The sequence below is a fragment of the Thalassophryne amazonica genome, chromosome 4 (genome assembly GCF_902500255.1).
Source record: "Thalassophryne amazonica chromosome 4, fThaAma1.1, whole genome shotgun sequence".
Taxonomy (NCBI): domain Eukaryota; kingdom Metazoa; phylum Chordata; class Actinopteri; order Batrachoidiformes; family Batrachoididae; genus Thalassophryne; species Thalassophryne amazonica.
This window is the reverse complement of record NC_047106.1, coordinates 123,503,971-123,514,257: the sequence shown is the minus strand read 5'-3', so window position 1 is coordinate 123,514,257 and position 10,287 is coordinate 123,503,971. Positions and strand designations below refer to the sequence as shown.

The window sequence follows — 10,287 nt, the reverse complement described above, 5'->3', positions numbered from 1 at the left end:
TGGTTCAATGATACACAAAATGAAGAAAAAGCTGCCTGCCAAATTTCATAGCATCTGCATAGTTCATAGTTATCTGCATACACAACACTTCATGTAAATGGTTCATGCACATCATATCTTTGTGGCGTCAGGATGCAGGCTTGGTCTGTGTTTTTGAGGTCAAAAAGAAACCTGCAGGCTAAGGAGCTTTTGCTTGTTATGTTCCGTTCATGTAGAATAATCTGTTGGTGGATATTAGAATGGCCTAATCCCTTTTTAAATCAACCTCGAAACCTGCTTTTCCTGCATATTATTAGTGTGTAGTTTTATGAATGAATGAATGAATTTATTCGGCACACACACAAATCCAAAAGAACAGACACATACAAATAACATGAATATTATATAAACAAAGCCTGTGAGTCTGAAAGGGTGTGGGCAGAAGCAAAGCTTATCAACGCCCACCCCTGCTAGTACAAGTCCAACAATTATAACAGTGATAATAACATAAACACAAATTCACAACACACTACATATCAACACACAGACATACACGTCAATATTCAGTTACACTTCAATTCATGTATAATTATATATATATATATATATATATATATATATAAAGTGCCAAATCACAACAAATTTGGCCCAAGTCACTTAATCAAATAAGGACTAACCTTACCGACCTCCAGAGCAAGCACTAGGCAACTGTGGTGAGGAAAAACTCCCTCTTAGGAAGAAACCTCAAGCAGACCAGGCTCTAGGGGTTGACCCTCTGCTTGGGCCGTGCCATATATACCTATATACGTACATATATACATTAACATACACATATATATACATTTATACACACCCATATACACACTCACATATATACCTATATACATACCCACTAACACATAAATAAATAATATATACATATACCTACATACATATATACCTATACACATACATACATACACACACACACACACACACACACACACATATATATATATATATATATATATATATATATATATATATATATATATATATATATATATATATATGGCAGTTTCCTCGCTTGTGAGGATAGTGAGAAGGCTGAGGTCCAGTATATGCTGGATAACGGCATAGCTGTCCCCTCATCCTCCAGTTGGGCCTCTCTGAGCCTGTTGGTGGATAAGTCAGACAACTCGCCACGTTTTTGTACGGACTATCGAAAAGTAAATAAAGTGACATAACCAGATTCGTATCCGTTACCACGAATGGAAGATTGCATTGACCAAATTGGTTCTGTTAAATTTGTGAGCAAATTTGATTTACTAAAGGGATATTGGCAGGTTGGGTTGTCTGCCCGTGCAAGAGAGATTTCTGCTGTCATTTCTCCATTTGGTTTATTTGAATACACTGTGATGAGTTTTGGCCTGCGAAATGCACCAGCAACGTTTCAAAGGTTAATGAACATGGTAACATCTGGGGCCTGTACTATGAAGCGGGTTACTGGCTTATCAGGGTAACTTCGGGAGTAAGTTGATGACGTGTGGAGTAACTTCCCGGCTAACCCGTACTACGAAAGGTGGATATGTTTCCACCGAGGCATGCTGCCACGGCAACTTACACCGTGCGGCAAACCTGCTCCGAGCAGGTTATGTTCCAGGATTAGTGTGAGGTTTCCGCTTAACCACACCCCTTATAAGTACCGCCCATCCACCTGCAATCACTCCGAGGACAATGCCGGCCTACCTGGATGATCCGTGTGATATAGGAGCACAAATTGTGAGGGGCTCTCTCCGTAGGGCGAGGGCATTTAAAGACCGCCAGAATCCGCTGGCATACCCGGACGATATTCTGTATGAAAGATATAGATTTCGGCCGAGGGAATTCACTATCTGTGTCAGCTGATCGGGCCGGACGTCTGTAACATCACACATCGCAGCAATGCACTGATGATCGAGCAGATAATGTGCCTTGCGCTTAGATACTTTGCCAGTGGTCAATTTATGTACTCCATCGGTGATGCTGAACATCTGAGCAAGAATACTGTATGCAGTATGATTCACAAGGATGTACTTGCTCTATCTAAACTGTTAGATGCATTTGTCGTGTTCCCTGGCCATCTATCTGCAATGCACATCAAAGAAGGGTTTTATGCAATCGCGGGTAAGTATTAATATCAAAACAGGTGCAATGCATGTCCATTAAAGAGGCGAGGTGGGGCTCATCAATAACAATCTCTCCTAGGTTTTCGACTGCACGCAAATCCCAATCAGTGCACCCCTGGGGGAGCACGAGGGCGATTATGTCAATCGCAAATCATTTCACAGCATCAATGTGCAGGTATAGCTGTACTACACGGCCTATCTCATATACCTATTATCGTGTGGTCCACTCCAAGCTCACCTTCTCTTCACTTATGTCAGCCACATAAGGGTTGCTTTGGTATGGGTGATATAACTGAATATACTTGAACTTGACCTTGAACCTGAACATATGTATTTGGCACACAACTCATCTTTTACACTGATCTGACATACCAGACAGGTCCACAGTGACATGAGAGACCAATTATGGATACACTGTAAAAAGAAATAGTTGAGAATACTTCAAACTTGCAGGCAACAGTCTGCACTAAGACTTTTATGTTGTGCCCATTATGAAATATATGTTATAGTATATAGTTCATCATTGGCACAACATAAAAGCCTTACTGCAGACTGTTGCCTGCATACTTGAAGTATTCTCAACTATTTTTTTTTTATACAGTGTATGCAGTCACTATAATTACATATGTCACATTCCTCTCCTCCCCACATGGGGCTGTTCTGTCGGATAACCTTCATGCCACAGTGATATATATGTAGGTATGTTAACAGAATGACCATTAATAGCTGTATATCCTTAGATGACATGTGACCACCAGTACTGGTGACCAGCCTGGATGCAAGGTGGCCAGGTGCAGTCCATGACTCCCGCATATTTAGGGAGTCCGTCCTATCTGCAGGATTTGAAGAGGGTAAGGCAATTAGCATCCCAAGGTTGTTGTGGACATAGACTTGCATGTGACATCGGTCCATTTCATTAAAGGGCACTTTGATGGTCTGCGCTGGGGGACTGTGGTTACCCGTGTCTGAGGCACCTGCCAACACCCTATCCGGACCCACAAACAAGGGCGCAGAGACATTTCAATACCGCTCACAGCATCACAAGGGCCCGGATCGAAATGACGTTTGGCATCCTGAAGGCACGGTTTCGCTGCTTGAAGGGCCTTCGTGTAAGGCCAGGAGGGCCTGTCAGGTCATTAGTGCGTGTGTGGTACTTCACAATATTGCCACAATTCGGAAGGAAAGAGTCCCAAATGTCCCTCCCATGCCCCAGACATTGTTGACCCCATGACCCTTGACCATCCCACAGGACGTGCAGTGAGAGAGGCAATCACCATCAATGTTTCAATCAATAAAAATGAACACACCCACACAAGAAACACATTCAGGATGTTTCATTTCAGCATCTCCCTTTCCTGTAACACAGAAGGGATCAGTGAATGATGGTACACACATTGAAGCATCACTGGTGCATGTAGATGTACTGTAGCCTATATAGTACCTTTTTGTCATACTCTAGCTTCTCTATTTCGAGCCTCAGTTTCTTTATCTCAAGCCTCTTCTTTTCACAGTCAAGCTGCAGCATGCACTTGTAAAGCCTGCGCACATTGTCTGCTCCTGCCTATATAATCAGTTACTGTAAGTGAGACAGGATGTAGGCATACAGTGTGACAGTGAGGGATCGAACACAGAGCACATGTACCCCTTCATTCCGTGCTGTCCGACAGGAGGTCGCCACAGGAGGGAGGGGGGCAGCTGTAACTCCTCCTGACAAATGCGATCACTCAATTCACAGATGCAACACTGCAGTGTGATACGTCCTCTTCCTATATTATTCACTGTAAAGTATGAGTGATGTACCAACCTGGATGTGCACATCTGTGCCGGCAGTTAGGGTGTCGACATCATCATCCTCTCCCGAGTCCTCACCCACCTCCTCCTGAGATACACATGTGCACTTGTGAGGCTGCGCCTACATCAGACACAGTTAATTCTACTCCATTCCTATACTACCTGTGCCTGAGGATCTCTGGAGGTGCCAGGCTGTGGTGGCTGGAGGAGCTCCATATTCTCCCCCTCAACTGTACAACACACATGTACCTGAATATCATGTGATCACCATTTCACTGTGAAACATGGATGTCATATTACCATGCACATAACGGCTGCTCTGCCCGGCACCAGGATGGGACTGCATGCCTCCCTCAAGCCCCTCCATGTTCGGCCTGCCGCTGTTGTTGGCTATTGCCAACTCCTCGGCTGGTGTGAAAATGTCAGGTGCCGTCCCTCCACCGGTACCCTTCACAGACACCTTTTTCTTATTTGCTGTACAGGAATAGGCAATCAGGTGGAGGCAGGGACCATCCTTGTGACCATTCGTGATTCACACATATTGATTCATGCTATGGCTATAAACCTACCGTTCTGCAGGATGTTTTTATACTTCATTTTCACCTGCTGCCAGGTGTGTTTGGCGTCACGATTGCATCTGTAATATGGACAGGAGTAGGAATAGCATCATACAGTCAAGGTGGCCTATTTAGGTGACATTATATAAACCAACCACCTATTTAGGGCATATGCCCACGTCTGACTCGTGTCGCATCTGGGCGTGATTGATGTGCGACAGTCATTTTTTACACATATCACATATTCCACAGGTTACTCTCTGTTATGGATGTGGTGAACAGTTGATTTGTACTTACGCATTTACCCGATCAGCGATACGTTGCCACATGCCTGTCTTGCTTTATTGGCAGTCGCTGTGTTCGATTTCCCCCTAACGTCGCTCTGAACTCCTCGAAACTCGCATTATGGTCGCGCATTCCTCCTCCGTGAAATAGGATGAACCGCGCCATCATTGACAGATGGTAACGTGTGCTGCAGCCCGCCCCTTTTATGTGATCGCACACAAACTCCAATCAGGTTAACACAGGTTCAACAAATCAACCTCTTAATCAGCGTCGTAGTACCGCTTACCACCACTTGAGGGAACCAGGGTTTTGTCAACCCCGGTTTAAGAGGTTGACCCTGGGTTACATCTGAGTAAGTTGACCCCCGCTTCGTAGTACAGGCCCCTGGTCTGGAAGGTTGTGCGGTCTATCTTGATGACGTAGTAGTGTTTAGTGACACTTGGAATCACCACGTCCAGCGTATCCGTGCCTTATTTGATCGCCTTTCCTCTGCACGCCTCACAGTCAATCTGGCGAAGTGTGAGTTCGCTCATGCAACTGTTATTTATTTGGGGCATGTAGTGGGGCAGGGGGAAGTGCGACCAATTGATACAAGGTACAAGCAATTTTGGATTATCCGCCTCCAACTACTAAAAGGTTTCTTAGGGTTGGTTGGCTATTCTAGAAGTTTTTGTCCAAATTTTTCAACAGTTGTTGCTCCGCTTACAAATTTGTTGAAAAGTACTGTTGGTTTTCAGTGGTCTACCGTTTGTCAGACCGCTTTCAAGAATGTCAAGTCTGTTATATGTTGAGCCAGTCCTTGTTGCTCCCATAATGGATCGGCCGTTTAAAATTCATGTAGATGCTAGTCAAGTTGGAGCTGGTGCTGTTTTGCTCCAAGAGCACGATGGAGTTGACAAACCAGTTTTTTACTTTTCTAAAAAGTTTAATTCATCAATTAAATTATTCGACAATTGAGAAGGAAACTCTCGCACTTATCTTGGCTCTTCAAATTTTGAGATTTATGTGACTTGCTGTGATGGTCCTTTGATCATTTATACAGACCATAATCCACTTACGTTCTTAAGCACTCTGAAAAGTAGAATCAACATCTAATTCGATGGGCGCTGTTTCTACAGGCGTTCAGTTTAGACATTCATCATATTAAAGGTTCTGATAACTTGTTGGCTGATGCTTTGTCACGTGCGCCAGTTTAAAAAAGGAAAAAGCAAAGTTGCCTTAACTTTTGTGCCTGTCTCTCTTCTGCCTCTCCCCAGTTTCAGGCGCCGGAGCTCTGGAGGTGCAGCAGAGGACATGTGTGCTAGCTTGTGACTTACCAACTGGTGTCATCTTTAGCCTTGTATAGCTAAGTCTAATTTGATTCCTTGTAAATGGTAGATTTTCTCTTGTTTGACAATGGAAAAAGGAAAAAAAACAGTGCTATCAGATTTTAAAGTAGTTTGTAAAGGGAAAAAAATATGGCTGAATATAGGTAAGCTGTATAATATTGTAATTTTGGTGCAACAAAATAAATAAATAATCATGTGGTACTACTGAAACAGAAAAAAAATAAATAAAAAAAATTGTGCTGTTTGCAATTGGATTGGAAAGTCCTTAGGTGGACTTCCCTTTTGAAGAGGGGGGACGGCCCCCGCCGTCCTGTAGCGGGGCGGGCCCATAATCAGGGGCACCTGGGCCCGGTGTCCATGTCTCTTATTTAAGTGGGCCCAACTAATTCATTTATTCTCTCCCTTTCTCTCTCTAGGACGTCTCGCTGCACCGACCAGTAACAGAGCGCCTTTTTGCATAGCTGCACATTTTTGCACTTTTTAACTTATTGATTTAATCTATTGTAATAAATACTTACATTTTTCTAATCCTCTCGTTTGTGTCTCCTCCTTGTCACTGTCCTTTGAGCCATGGGCACGTGACAAATACATTTGGTTTTCCCAAGGTGGAGTGACAACTTATTAGTGTCAAACCAAGCCTTAAACTTTTCCAGTTCTTTCTCCACCATGTCCAGAAGCTGTTCAAGATTATCACCACTGCAAAACACAGTGGTATCATCCACAAAAAGGACACATCTCAGTGATCTCGACACCCAACTTATATCATTTATATACAATATAACAACAAACCCAACACTGAACATCTGTGGCACCCCACATGTGACTTCCCTGAGTTTGTATTATTAAATTAAACATACTGAAATCTGCCATGTAAATAACTAGTTATCCATTCATATGCCAGACCTCTGATACCATATTTCTGCAGTTTAGTTAATAATATTCCATGGTTAATCATGTCAAACGCTTTCGGCAAATCAAAAAAACACCTACTGTGTATTGTTTATTGTCAATTGCAGTTGCTATATTTTCCACAAAGTCCATCAAAGCCTGTGATGTAGTTCGAAACATTCTGAATCCATATTGTTCTTCACTTATTATGTCCTGCTTCAATAAATAATCATTCAATCTTTTAGCAAATATTTTTTCCAAATTTTGGAAAATTGTGGCAGGAGTGATATAGGTCTATAATTAGAAATGGTGTGTTTGTCACCAGTTTTAAACAGAGGTATTACTTTGGCTATTTTCATTTGAGAGGGAAATTTACCAGTACTAAGACATATTGCAAATGTGACTGAACGGTTTTACTATACAATCAATTTTTTTATTTAATAAAGCCATATCCAAATTATTGAAATCAGTCAATTTCTTACTTTTTGAACCATGAACCAGATCAAGTATTTCCATTTCATCAGTACCACCAATAAAGATTGAAACAGACTTGTTAATGTTGAATTATTTACCCAGAAGTTATTAGTCGATGAATCAATTTTACTTGGAAGATTTTGACCCACATTAACGAAGTATTTGTTAAAGAGGTCAGCAATGGACTTGTTGTTATCAATTGTGATGTTGTTATTAATATGAAAAAATGAAGGATAATCTCTAGTAGTTATATTCTTATTTATTATTTCATTTAAAATGTTCCATGTATTTTTGATATTATTTCTACTTTTGACCAGTAACTCACTGTAATATCTTTTCTTACTGCTTCCTTAGTTTGTAGATTTATGAATTGTTTATACAGTAAGTTTTCTTTTTACATGCCCTCTGAAGTCCCTTAGTTATCCATGGTTTATTGCTGTATTGACTGTTGTACACTTTGTCAACAAGAGGACAGTGTTTGTCATATAACCTGGAAATAATGGAAATAAAAGCATCATATGACCTGTCAACATCAACAACAAAGCATTTGACCAGTTCTGACTTGATAAATCCTCCCTTAAATTTTCAATTGATTCAGTGTTACTTTTCTACTCATGATTTTTAGTATTACTTCGATACTTATAACCGCCCTCCAATGCAAAAACTGAGAAAACAGGCAAATGATCAGTAATATCACTGACCAGTAGTCCCGCACTAAGATTACCGGATTCCAGCTTGGATGTGCCCTTCTTGGATGTGCTGCCTCCCCAGCACACAATGGTGTAAAAGAGGATGCTGGCTATGATGGACTGGTAGAACATCCACAGGAGTTTCCTGCAGATGTTAAACGACCGCAACCTCCTCAGAAAGTACAGCCTGCCCTGTCCCTTCCTGTACACGTGGTTGGTGTGGGCTGTCCAGCCCAGTTTGCTGTCCAGCCACAGCCCGAGGTACTTGTAGGAAGCCACAGCCTCCAACTCACCTCCTTCAATCAGAACTGGACTTGGTCTTGATTTCCCAAAGTCAATAACCAGCTACTTTGTCTTTGAGGTGTTGAGCTGTAGATGGTTTTTTGGCACCAGGCAGCACAGTGCTTCACTAGGCTCCTGTTCTCCTCCTCTTTGTCATCCCTGATGCATCCAACAATGGCTGTGTCATCTGCACAGGGGCCAACACCATGCCCTGGGGTGCTCCGGTGCTGCTGATCAGTGTCACAAATGGTGTTCCTCAGCCTGATGTACTGCAGCATGTTGGTGAGGTAGCCTGAGATCCAAGTGACCATGCAGGGTTCACTCACATCCTGTTGTCAGTTTGTACTGGAGCACAAGGGGCTGGATGGTGTGCCGTTTCCCTTATCCAGGTGCGAGTGGACTCGTGTAGCAGGTAGATGACATCCTCCACACCAACCCTGCTCTATATGCAAACTGCAGACAGTGCTGAGCATGGTGTAATAGTGTGAAGTACAGATTTATTGTCATGGTAATTTGTTCTTAAAGTAATAACTGTGTAAATTGCTATGCAAATGTCAGCAAAAGTGTGAGCAGAGGGGAAAAAAGAGAAAAGCTGTGCATTCATGTGAATGGAGCCTGTTAAAAGCAAACAGTCTCTGCTGCCATACACTGCTCATGATTCAGAGACAGCCCGTGAAGCTTGATTTATTTCGGAGTCCAAGTACAATCAGATGTTTTTCTTCAGACAGATAATACAGAATACAGGCAGCTATTGTAAAACTATTGGCTTTGAGCCCTTTCTTCTTTGCAAATGTGATGGGCAGATTAGCAGATGAGCTAAGATGGGAATCAAATGTGTTACAGTTTTAACAAAGTCTGAATGAACCCAATTTGCAGGCAGCAAAGTGATGGTGGTTGAGTTGCAAAAAAAAGATCCCTTAACCATCTGAAGTTGACTGACACCCCATCGCATCAAAGTTACATGACTGAATTAGGCAGATGTAACATTATGCTCATTTTTGCTACATGTTCTGGTAGATACCCGCAGCAAAAGGAGTGACATTTTCTTGTCTAGCTTCAAGAGAGACAGAAGTGGGGAAAAACAAAACAACAACAAAAAGCATGACTTCCCCTTTATCACTGGTGGAAAGGCAATCACCAAGCCCACGTGTTGTTGATGACAGACCACAAACCCCATGTGGGTGTCCTTGTGTGTGTGCGCTTCATGCAATACACGCAAACAGGAGTTTTTCTTCCGTCTCTTCTGTGCCTGTAGCAACTAAGTTAAAAAAAACAACTTTCTTTTATTCATTGGTTGAGAATGCACAACCTAAAACCAATAAACAATGCTCCCCAATCCACATAATTTGTTTGATGAGGGAAGGAATTTGTGGTTGATTTCGGCGTGAAGAGAACAGACAGTGATCAGAGAATTTTGGTGAAAATTTGTGATATTTGCCATATTTGGAGAGTGTATTTAGTCTGTCGTGGAATGTGTATAGCATATGTGATTAGTGTGTAGTGTTGTCGTTTTTTTGTGTATCAAACTAATGAGGCGTCTTGAACTGGATGAAGGCAATGCACACAGCGCATCATCAGAGTCTGAAACAGAGAGTGAGGATTCTGACTATGACGTGGATTCAAACAATGAAGCCTCTGTTGTTCTGGATAAACAACGACAGCAGGTACATCCACCGATGTGCACACGGAGATCTGGTCAGAGGATTGGACCACGTGCTTCTGTTTCCAGATCCAGGTCTCCACTCACGCACGCAGCAGAGACATGCCCCATTCACTGTTAAATATAGGGATTTTTCCAGTTTTCCAAGATTTTTCCTGGCTTTGACCTTTGATATATGACCTTGAAAATTGAAATAGTTCTTGTGAA

At 42.2% G+C, this 10,287-nt stretch overlaps 1 pseudogene; it reads left to right on the top strand.

Moving 5' to 3' along the window:
• Positions 1–1,594: 1,594 nt before the first annotated feature.
• Positions 1,595–3,509, top strand: LOC117509022 (annotated as a pseudogene).
• The last annotated feature ends 6,778 nt before the right edge of the window (positions 3,510–10,287 follow it).